Source organism: Hippoglossus stenolepis, chromosome 19 (assembly GCF_022539355.2).
Source record: "Hippoglossus stenolepis isolate QCI-W04-F060 chromosome 19, HSTE1.2, whole genome shotgun sequence".
NCBI lineage: Eukaryota > Metazoa > Chordata > Actinopteri > Pleuronectiformes > Pleuronectidae > Hippoglossus > Hippoglossus stenolepis.
The window spans coordinates 19,202,290-19,212,855 of NC_061501.1; positions in this window are offsets into that span (position 1 = coordinate 19,202,290).

Below are 10,566 nucleotides of genomic sequence, written 5' to 3' on the forward strand. Positions count from 1 at the left end.
GAGTCTCCAGTTGACAGGTTGGACTCTGCTGTAGATCAAGCAGCTCCTTCACTCCTGAGTCCTGCAGGTCGTTGTCACTCAGATCCAGTTTTCTCAGATGAGAGGGGTTTGACCTCAGAGCTGAAGCCAGAGAAGAACAGCTGATCTCTGTCAGTCTGCAGTCCCACAACCTGAATAAAGAATAAAACTTAATTGTAAATTAAACTGAGTTCATGTGTGAAAATAACAGACACATATTCATGTCAGCACAGACTCATAACATGGAAGACAAATATGAAATCAGACATGTTGGACTAAAAACGAGTCCTGATTCAGTACAAATAGATTATTTGGACCCGGTCTCTGTCCTGCAGATCAGTTTAGGAAATCCAGAACTAAACTCAGTGTTTTAACAAGTAGCTGAATATTTAAAATGTCACAGATTAATTAATGAATGGATTCAAGTTATGTATGAAGAGGAATTATGTTAAATTAGAATTAAATGAGATAAATTGTGTATAAATGGTGTTTTATAGATATGAGATCTACAAACGTCAGTCAGTGAACTGACCTCAGAGTCTCCAGTCGACAGGTTGGACTCTGTAGAAAACCACACAGCTCCTTCACTCCTGAGTCCTGCAGGTTGTTTAGACTCAGATCCAGTTCTCTCAGATGAGAGGGGTTTGACCTCAGAGCTGAAGCCAGAGAAGAACAGCTGATCTCTGACAGACTGCAGCCCCTCAACCTGGATAAAGAATAAAACTTAACTGTAAATCAAACTGAGTTCATGTGTGAAAATAAAGGACTTTGACTAAACATCACTGTCTCTGTTTTTAGACCTGAAGTCTGAGTCAAGTTGTTCTGGACATTTTCTGGAACTTTTCCTGCAGCCTCCTAATAAAGTTTCTGAGTGAGTCCATGTGAGAATAGAGCAGGTGAATGTCCAGAGGATTCCCAGAGAGCGAGTGGACGTGTTGATGAGGTTTCTAACACGTGACGGACGTGAAACTGGAAGAACACAAATATCTCAGGATGAAGAAGAGGAGCCGTACACGTAGAAGACGAAGACGTCAACTTGGAAACACGAGGAGATTCCAGATCTTTTGGTGATGAGGGCCGACGCCGGTGTGGATGAGCTGTAAACAACAACACTGATCTTTCCACAGCAAGATTTATACGTCATGTCCGGCCTCCTGCTGCTCCACACGTTCTTCATATGTGAAAGTCAAAGTCCAGAAAATGTCCAGACACTATTTTACAGAGTTCATGACTGAAAACAGCTTGAAAGTCCTCGTGTCCTCGGGGTTCAGTTGTTTGTAATATGTAACTTCACCACTAGATGTCTCTAAATATCTTGCTGGACATGTTCAGGAGTCGTACACGTGAACAAGTGGACTACGTTCACATGTACGACACCTGGAGACGTCACTAACTCCTTCACAGTGAACCTGTAACTTAACATAACTTAACGTAACCATGGTTATCATGGAGATATGTGTTTTGGCTCCGCCCCTCGTCTGAATGTTCCCACATGTTCCTGTTGCTGTGAACGAGTCGGACCCGGACAATCTCCTGCTGCTGCTTCAGCTCCAGAAAATGTCCGACCCACTTGTCAGAACATGTTCCACAGTTGATGTGTGAAAGGGCGAGCAGTTCTATGATCATGTTTTCTTGAAGTGGCGATGATCTGAGCAGCAGTTGGACCAGTTGAAAGTGGTGCAGGGAGCCTGAGGAACACGTGTGTACAGGGCGGGACAGAGATCTAGTGGTGAAAAGATAAAGGCATGGACGACCCCGTGTAAGTCCTGAAACCAGAGGAAGGGTTTCATGTTGGAAATGAACCCAAAGTGGAAGAAACAGGGCTGAAGAACTTGGTCCTAAAAATAAAAGGAATCAAATATAATCAACTTGGAGTCTGGACACTGAGCCCAGTCCCAGAACACCAACGCAGCACGCTGTCATGTGGTCAGTCCGCAGGACCACCGGGACAAGTCCTGGTTAGCTTCCACAGAAACATTACTGTGAGGGGCTGGCACTCCCTTATAGAGATCAATCAGGAGTGAGCTGTTAGTGATTGGTCTCATGCAGGCAGCGGCGCGCCTCAGACTCAAACTCAGAGGACTCAAGACTGGGCCAAACTCCGACACTGGTGAGACTGGCTGCAAGCCAGTCTGTTGACATTATGTTTATTGTGAATAAAGATTTGAGCAACACGTCTCTGTGGACCCTGGCAGGCCCTTACATGGACACATTGTCCAGCATTGGATTGTTTCTCTGTCAGTAAAACTTCAGTCACATTGAGCCGGACTCGGTCCTCAGCTCATTCTACAAACATCTCTCAGCTCAGTATCAGTGTTCACTGTTAGGAACACATGTTCTGCACTTTGACCTTCAAGCTCCAGTGTGGAAGATTCAGGTGAAAGGATCCATTGTTAGAAACTGAAGAGAAAAGAATCCTAGAGATGTTTTCACTAGTTTCATCTGAATTGTACCAGTTGTTGTTTTCTTTACTTTAGAATGAGACATTTATATTTAAATACTTTATATTTACAGACTTTAGAATTAAATACTTTATATTTAAATATATACATTATATTTAGACTGAACCTTTAACATTAAAACATGATGTCTGACCTCAGAGTCTCCAGTCGACAGGTTGGACTCTGTAGAAAACCACACAGCTCCTTCACTCCTGAGTCCTGCAGGTCGTTGTCTCTCAGATCCAGTCCTCTCAGATGAGAGGGGTTTGACCTCAGAGCTGAAGCCAGAGAAGAACAGCTGATCTCTGACAGACTGCAGTTCTTCAACCTGAATAAAGAAATATGAATATTAGAATGTGTCCTCCTGTTGTTGTGGATCGTCATCATGTCAACACAGACTCTCAACATGCTGCTGACCTCAGTCCAGTCTGTGACCTGAAGATAAATATCAGATCAGACATGTTGGACCATTGTTTCATTCATCTCCTTCTTCTCTGTGTGTTGGTCACTGAGCAGGTTTGTGTAATTAAACACTGTTTAAAGTAGGGATGGCTCCTGACAGTCACTTCCTGTTTGTTTCTATACTTATCAACTGTCCAACGTGTTTCAATAAGAATGTGTCTTATTTTGAAAACCTGAGGAGGACGAGTGCTCGGCCTCAGTCCACATGTTATTTACTGACACTTTCTTAGTGATCAGGAGCAGGTGAGTGCAGGTGAATGGAGTTGATGAGGTGGACGTGACTGACAGGCTGGGTGAGGGACAGATGACTGAGGGACAGTGAGCAGAGCAGAACTGAGACAATTTAAATAAATAATGACCCAATAAGAAAGAAAGTCTGAAAAGTGAAGAAGGATTTAAGGACCTCAGAGTCTCCAGTCGACAGTTTGGACTCTCCAGTCCAGAACACAGCAGCTTCACTCCTGAATCCTGCAGCTCGTTGAAGCTCAGATTCAGTTCTGTCAGACGTGAGGGGTCTGACTTCAGAGCTGAGGCCAAGACTTCACACTGAGTCTCTGAGAGTCGACAACCACGGAGTCTGTAATTAAAGAAAATATCTGTTAGAATAAAATCAGAAAACACAACATTCATACAAAACGTGATCATGTGACCCTCACCCTGGTAAATCCCCTCTTTGCCTCATGAACATGTTAAAAACTCCTCAAGAGAATCCTTTCAGATTTGGTTCAAGCGTTCATTCAGACTGACAGAGGAACTCATTAGATTCAGGTGGTCAGAGGTCAAAGGTCAAGGGTTATAGTGACCTCATATTATTGTGAATGCAACATGTCAGGAACCTGGAGGGACGGACACTGCACTGGTTGGTGGTGGCGTACAAACGCAGGGTGGGAACACACACACACACACACACACACACACACACACACACACACACACACACACACACACACACACACACACACACACTAGGAGGGTCATACTCATATTCATGTATCTTCATGAATCAGATTTTCTTTCACTCTAATATCGATATGGTTTTTGAACGAACTCTCAGAAACTGATGCTTTAGGATGTGTCTGCTGATGCAGCTGAGATGAAGCTGTTAGAGCAACGTGACAAGAATAAAGTAGTTTACAGCATCTCCATGACAACAGGGTTATTCTTTAGAGCAGAATATTGTAACTCTCAGTACAGAATATACAGTAAACTTACTTTAAAGGTTTCCTCTCTGTAGCGTCTGATTGTGGATGATCCATTTCGTGTTTGTTCTTTTTTCTCTGAGTTCAAAAGAAATAATCATTAGAAGAAACAACACATAATAAATAAATAGCAGAATTATTGTAAATATTAATATTTACCCTTAGTCTTCTAAAAATAGTATAATCCTGCTCCAGCTCCTAATGCTACACACACCATGTGAGTACTCCGGCCACAATTCCTGCAACTGAACCTGAAAAACCTGTAATTCAGAGTAGAACTGTAGCATCAGCAAAGTGCAGTGATGTGTCTTCAGTGTAAGTGCGTGGTATTGTGTGTGTGTGGCTTACTCCTGGATTCTGTATGTTCTCTGACAACATGTGGACATGATGCTCTGATGAGCTGGAGGAGGCGAGCCCTGAGATCTGCTCCTGGGAGGACAGGGCTCACTGCCCAGCTAAGGTCTGACGATCAGCTCTGAGAGTTTCATCAATCAGTTCTCGTCTCATGGGATCTTCTCTTCCTCTATCGTCACGTAGCTGTTGATGAAATGTCTCCCTCTTCACTACTGAGTTCACAGGTGAAGCGTTCCTGGTGATCTGAAGATAAAGAGGTGCAGCGTGGGCTGCCCTGGCGCGACACATCCTCCACCTGCTGCCTCCACTGCTCTGGGGCCCTGGGGGGCCGTAGACCGGTCACGGTTCTGTGATCTGGCTGTGGTTGAACTACCTTGGTGTGTCGAAGTTTGGTGCGGAGCAGTGCAGTGGATTGTTGTTCCACTCGGTGACACATGGATAATGAGCTGAAAAGAAAAGGGGATCAAATAATATCATCGTTGTCAGAATGTGGTTTCAGGCTCTGATGAGACTTTCTGAACATTTCCTATCATCAGAATGATTCATGTGGAGGAGGGTGTGGCCTTGGAGTGATGAACTGAACTAGAAGGTCACTCAGTGGAGCTGATATCTCCTCCAAGGACCAACAGTCAATTCAAGCTGCACCACATTTCACACACATCAGTCCTCTCAGGGAAAATGTCCAGAAACTTTGGTGCAGATCTTGGGCCTGGTGAATTTCCATGTGGTTTCATAAGGAGACTGTTGGGCCTTGTGGAGGTCTGAGCTCTACTGAGGACCTGTGGCCCACGTTCCATCCTCACAACTAGTTTAGTGGAAATATTCAGCAGACAAAGAAACAAAAAGCAGTAAGAATTGAGAATCATTGATACTAAAATGTAAGTTATCTGTAGGAGCAGATATAAAATATGCAGCAAATGCATAGGTGAAACAAGCAAGGTTCAGTTCCCATAGAAGCAGATTAAACGTGCTGGGTTGATACCACCGCGCTCCTCCTGCCACTGCGGTGCTGAGGCTGCGAATCAGAGCAGTGTCTCTGTCTGACAGTGTCAGTGTGCTGCTGATCTCATAGAGCTGCTGCTCGTCTCCTTCACTGGCAGAGTTTTGGTTCTGAAGGGGTCACGTTGGGTGGAGCCTGGTGGACCAGGTGAGCTGCGGCTGGGGTGAATCCCCCTCGGTAGCAGTGCAAACTCTATTCTCACCTGCTCAATAATCACGTGTGCTTTCCAAACTGCAAGACAACATTTCTCTTTTAGAACTCGTGATCATCTTTGCCTCGTGCACTGTGGAGCTCTTCATTAATTTTGACTTGTTGTGCTTATTATTTAACATGTCACATAATTGTGTGGAGCTGAGCATGAGCTGTGTCTCCCAATTCAGGGCTGCATTGAAACCGAGGAAACTCCTTGGTGGATCCGTCCCATCCAGCCTGTCCCAGGATTCGTACTTTAGTGACTAACCATGTTTCAAAGAGGTAATGGTGCGGCAAACAGCGAGACGTCCAATGCTTAAGTATCAGCTTCAACTCGGCCCAACAAGTACACATGTTAAACAAGGTAACAGCAAGGAGGGTGAAATATCATTTCTAGTATTTGTGATCTGTTTTCCACTGAGTTTCTTTACCATCTGCTCTCAGGTTGATGAGCCGTGGCTCCTTGTTGCCTCAGTGATGGTGCTGGTGTAGCACTGGTATCTACTTGTCCTGAAGCTGCAGCCCCGTCCAACCTGATAAGGGCGTTTCCCTCTGGAGATCTGCTCTTTGAACAGCGATGTCCGGCCTCTGGGCTTCAGCTCTGGAGGAGATCAATCTGGTCTCTGGCTCTGGTAGGAGTGGACAGGAGTGTTTCCACTGCTTCCACCTTCATCCAGTGGATGGCTGGGACTGTACCAGGCTGAAATCTACCCAGGGTAAGATACTGACTCTCGCTAAAGCATGGGAGACACTCATCATCTGTGAGACACGGGTAAAGCTTAACCAGTTCAGGATCAACTGTGGCCCGAATAGAAGCTTCTTTTAAGTGCAATTAGAGCATTTGCTCTCAGACGGATTGTGAATGTAAATATCTGATGGAACTGTCTGTCTGTTTGGCTGTTGACAATTAACATACAGTAGTTTTATCTGAGCCAACTCACAAAAGCAACCTCCTGCCACGAGGCATTCGAATATGTAACGTGCATTTACTGTCAAACCAACAATATGGACTAAAGAAACAGATTCACCAAGCTGGAAGGAAGGTTGACATTGTTGATCACAAAATGTTCATTTAGAAAATTGACCTTGAGATTCAGAAAAATCTGAACATTCTTTGTGATGAAGAATTTAGGATCTGTTAGACGTAAAGAAAGATTTATTTTTGTGAAAGTTTGGTCACTGAATTTGTGTTTCCCTGTGTCATAAGCAGCGTGTCACCAGCATGGGACCTTTATTTGAGGTCTGTGAGTAGTGGTTGTTTTGATTGAGCTTTGACTTGATGTGGAACATAAGCAACATGTCTCCTGGTTCAAGTCCCTTGTTTTCGGATTCTTATTTTACTGTGAAGTCTCAGTAAAGGAAATCAAACCTCGGCTCCAGACATCAGACAAGTGAGGAAACAGCCGGTGACTGGTGGAATAACGATGTTATTTAGCACAGTGGACTCACACTAGCCACTCTCGACACGTGTTCCTGCACAGTTTCCACACACAGACACTACAACCAGTGCCGGCGATCACACAGGAGAACAAGGCTTAATTTCCTCAGGCAACTCTTTGAGAGGCGATGAAATATTATGATCACCAGCTGTCAAAGAGCAGAGGTCTGATTCAATTTAACTTTTTATTTAACTTCACTTCAGACTTCGTAGAATTGGTGACTCTTGAAAATAAAATCCATTGAGAAACTGCAGCGGCAAATGATCTGACTGCGAATCTAAAAAGAAGCAGGCTATTAAAGGGCAGGTATTCCAGCCCAGAGGTTTGAATACCCGAACCCTCTTAACAATATATTCACTGTGCTAAATATATATTCTCACTGCATAGTCTTTACCACTTTATTAGTTCAATTCAATTATATTTTCATCAGAATAACAGAATAATTAAACTGAAGTATTTTAATTTGATTTGTGTGGTTTGAATAAACATTTAAACTTTATTTTTTTGTTCTGCATATATTATTATTATAATGCTAACACATGAAAATTAAGCCGTTGATAAGCAGCATGTAAACAATTAAAATATGATTGTAAGCAGATTTCAGTGTTTTCGTGTAGATTCGCTCACTTTTAACTAATTCATAACTGGTGACAAACACTGTAGAATAATGTGCTAAGAATTCTCATTGAATGTTTATATAATGTTTTAGAGTTTGTACAGTTTAGTTATAGAAGGAGGTCGGATCACGAACAGTAAATAAAGACAGACAGCTCCCAAAAAGTCAATAACATTTTGATTTGTAGAGCCCATATTCACAAATCTAAATGTGTCTCATAGAACAAGAGGTGAGACATCCTCTGTTCTTAACCCTCAAGAGTAAAAATACATAAAACTAACGTGAGAAACACAGAAACCCATGTGAGGATCTGTGGGGCGGACAGGCGTGCTAAAGATCATACGTGTAACCTCTTTATATACAGTCCTATGGTCTGCAGAAAACACTGGTGGGCTTTTATTTTTGATATGTGCAAAGGCAGCAATGCAATCATTATGTTTATGACATTAATTTAAGGTAGCGTTGAAACTGTATTTGAAAGTTAATTTTCTCTGTATATTCTGCTGTGAACCAGGAGAAACTCAGAGAAACTCAGAGACCTGAACCCGTCTGAACAAAACTGGTTGGGTGCTGTATCCTTGGATCGGCTGGCTTTTCATTTTCCCCCTCCATGTGTGATGACATCATTATCAAATCACAAGAGCTGACATTTATTCAACACACACACACACACACACACACACACACACACACACACACACACACACACACACAAAAAAACACAAACACACACACACACACACACCACACCTTTAAAAACCACAACTCAGTTCTGTTCTGTTGTGATGAAGTTTCGATGAAGAATAAAAAGAACCCAACATCTGGTGTGAACTGTTTCACCTCAGCTCAGTGAGAACATGTGTTTCTCTGTATTTGTTATAAACCTTCACCAAATCATTTCTCCTGTGTCCTGCTTCGTCTGATGGAAACCAACATGCCTGTACAAAGGCACTACGTTCAAACAGAACCTGTGATTTCTGAAGTGAATCAGACTTCACGTACCTGCTGTGGTGAGAGTCCCTGTTGAGGATCAGCCAGGGCTTGAACCCAGACATCTTTCTGTCATTCTGTGAGGAACTGGATGTGGATCAATGGAAGAAGGGCAGGTTAACAGCTGGTTACAGAGAAGAAGAAGTTCCGAGCTGTAGACTCACAGTGAACATCGGTGTGATAGGCAGTGACTCTGTACAGTGTGTGCCCCCTCAAACTCCTGCAGATTTCTCAGAAACAAGTTTCTTCTTCTGCAGTTTATTTGGGAACGTGGTTCTCCAGGACCGGAGTCTGTTATCATTCTAACAGTTTCTCTTCTCCGCTCACAGCATGGCTGAGTGAGCACATGGAGGTAAACCCTGTCGTTAAGAGAAACAAGAGTTTACTCACCACGACACGGGTCTCGCTCCTCCGTGTCTGTTCCTGAAGAACAGACCTGAAATCCTGGTGAACTCCTAATGCCGAAGCTGAAGTCACGAAGACAGAGCTTGAACAGTGGATGAAGAAGTGAGTGAACACAGTGTAAATAAAGAGGAGCTTCCTCGAGTTCAACACATCAGGACATGTTTCCCACTTTCCAGCTGATTTGAACCTGACAAGCACACTTCAGCTTTCATGAGCAGCGGCTGCATTTAGTCACAACACCACCGACTCACACTGTGTGTGTTTCGGTTTCTCCTGGCTGAGAAGTGTTGGAACAACCAGTGACCACGGTGGAGCCAGAAGGAGAAAACATTTAATAGGTCATTTAGAGAGATTTCAGTGGATAAATGGAAGCTTGGAACTGCAGGTGCCTTCAGAGGACAAGATAGGATTCACAAAGTCATAAACAGTCCTCCTCTGTTCTGTATTTAAGCTTTCCTTGATAGAGTAAAATCCTAAATGTGTCAAATACAGAAAGATACCACACAGATTTAGATAAATACATTTTAATAAATACAAACAATTAGATATAAATACAAATCTGTACATTCTTTCAGAGCTTTAAATTATTAAAAATTCAGCTTAACCTAGTTCAGGTTGTGTGGAGTCTGCTGAACGTGTCAGATTAGTTTTGGTCTCAGGCTGTTTCATTCAGGTGCTGTTGGTTTCAAGTCTCTGCCGGGGATGTTGTGAGTTAAAACAGACTTAAAGCAAAAGCTATGTCTCCACCTCAAACCAGCAGCTGGATTCAAATGGGTTTGATGGTTCTGATGACTGAAGCCGTTTGGTCTTTCCCTGAAGAAAGAAGGCAACGGGATATTGTCAGGTCGGACTCGTTCACATGGAAACCTGACAATCGGCCTCATCACCAAAAGCTCTGGAATCTCCTCGATCTTTCCAAGTTGGCGTCTTCATCTTCTACTTGTTCAGCTCCTCTTCTTCATCCTGGTATTTGTTTGTCTTTTCTGTCTGACATCATTTCTATCTGCGTGTTCTCATTATTTCTTCATTGTCACTGACCTGTAAAGAAAATTAAAGAAAATTCAAACTGCTGAAATCTTAATCTCTGGATTTTTATTCTTCATCAGTCATAAACACAAACTGCAGAAGATGTGAAACTATCAAACATCCAGGACATTTTCTTTCTCTCTTAATCTTATTAAATCCATTGAACTTCTTTTTACATATCATGCATTTCTTTGATAGCCCTTGGCTATACTCCACAAACCTGAAACAAATATCTCCTCCGAAATAACAGAAATAATCTGAGAGCGTTCTGAACACATCTGCTTCATGTTTGCTGATATAGAAACTTTTCATTTTACAGAATAAACCAATACAAACAGATGTAAACATTTGACAATAGACATTTTTTAATTAAAAGTATTAATAATACAGTTCATGGTTAAACTGTAAAATATCAAGTCTCAGT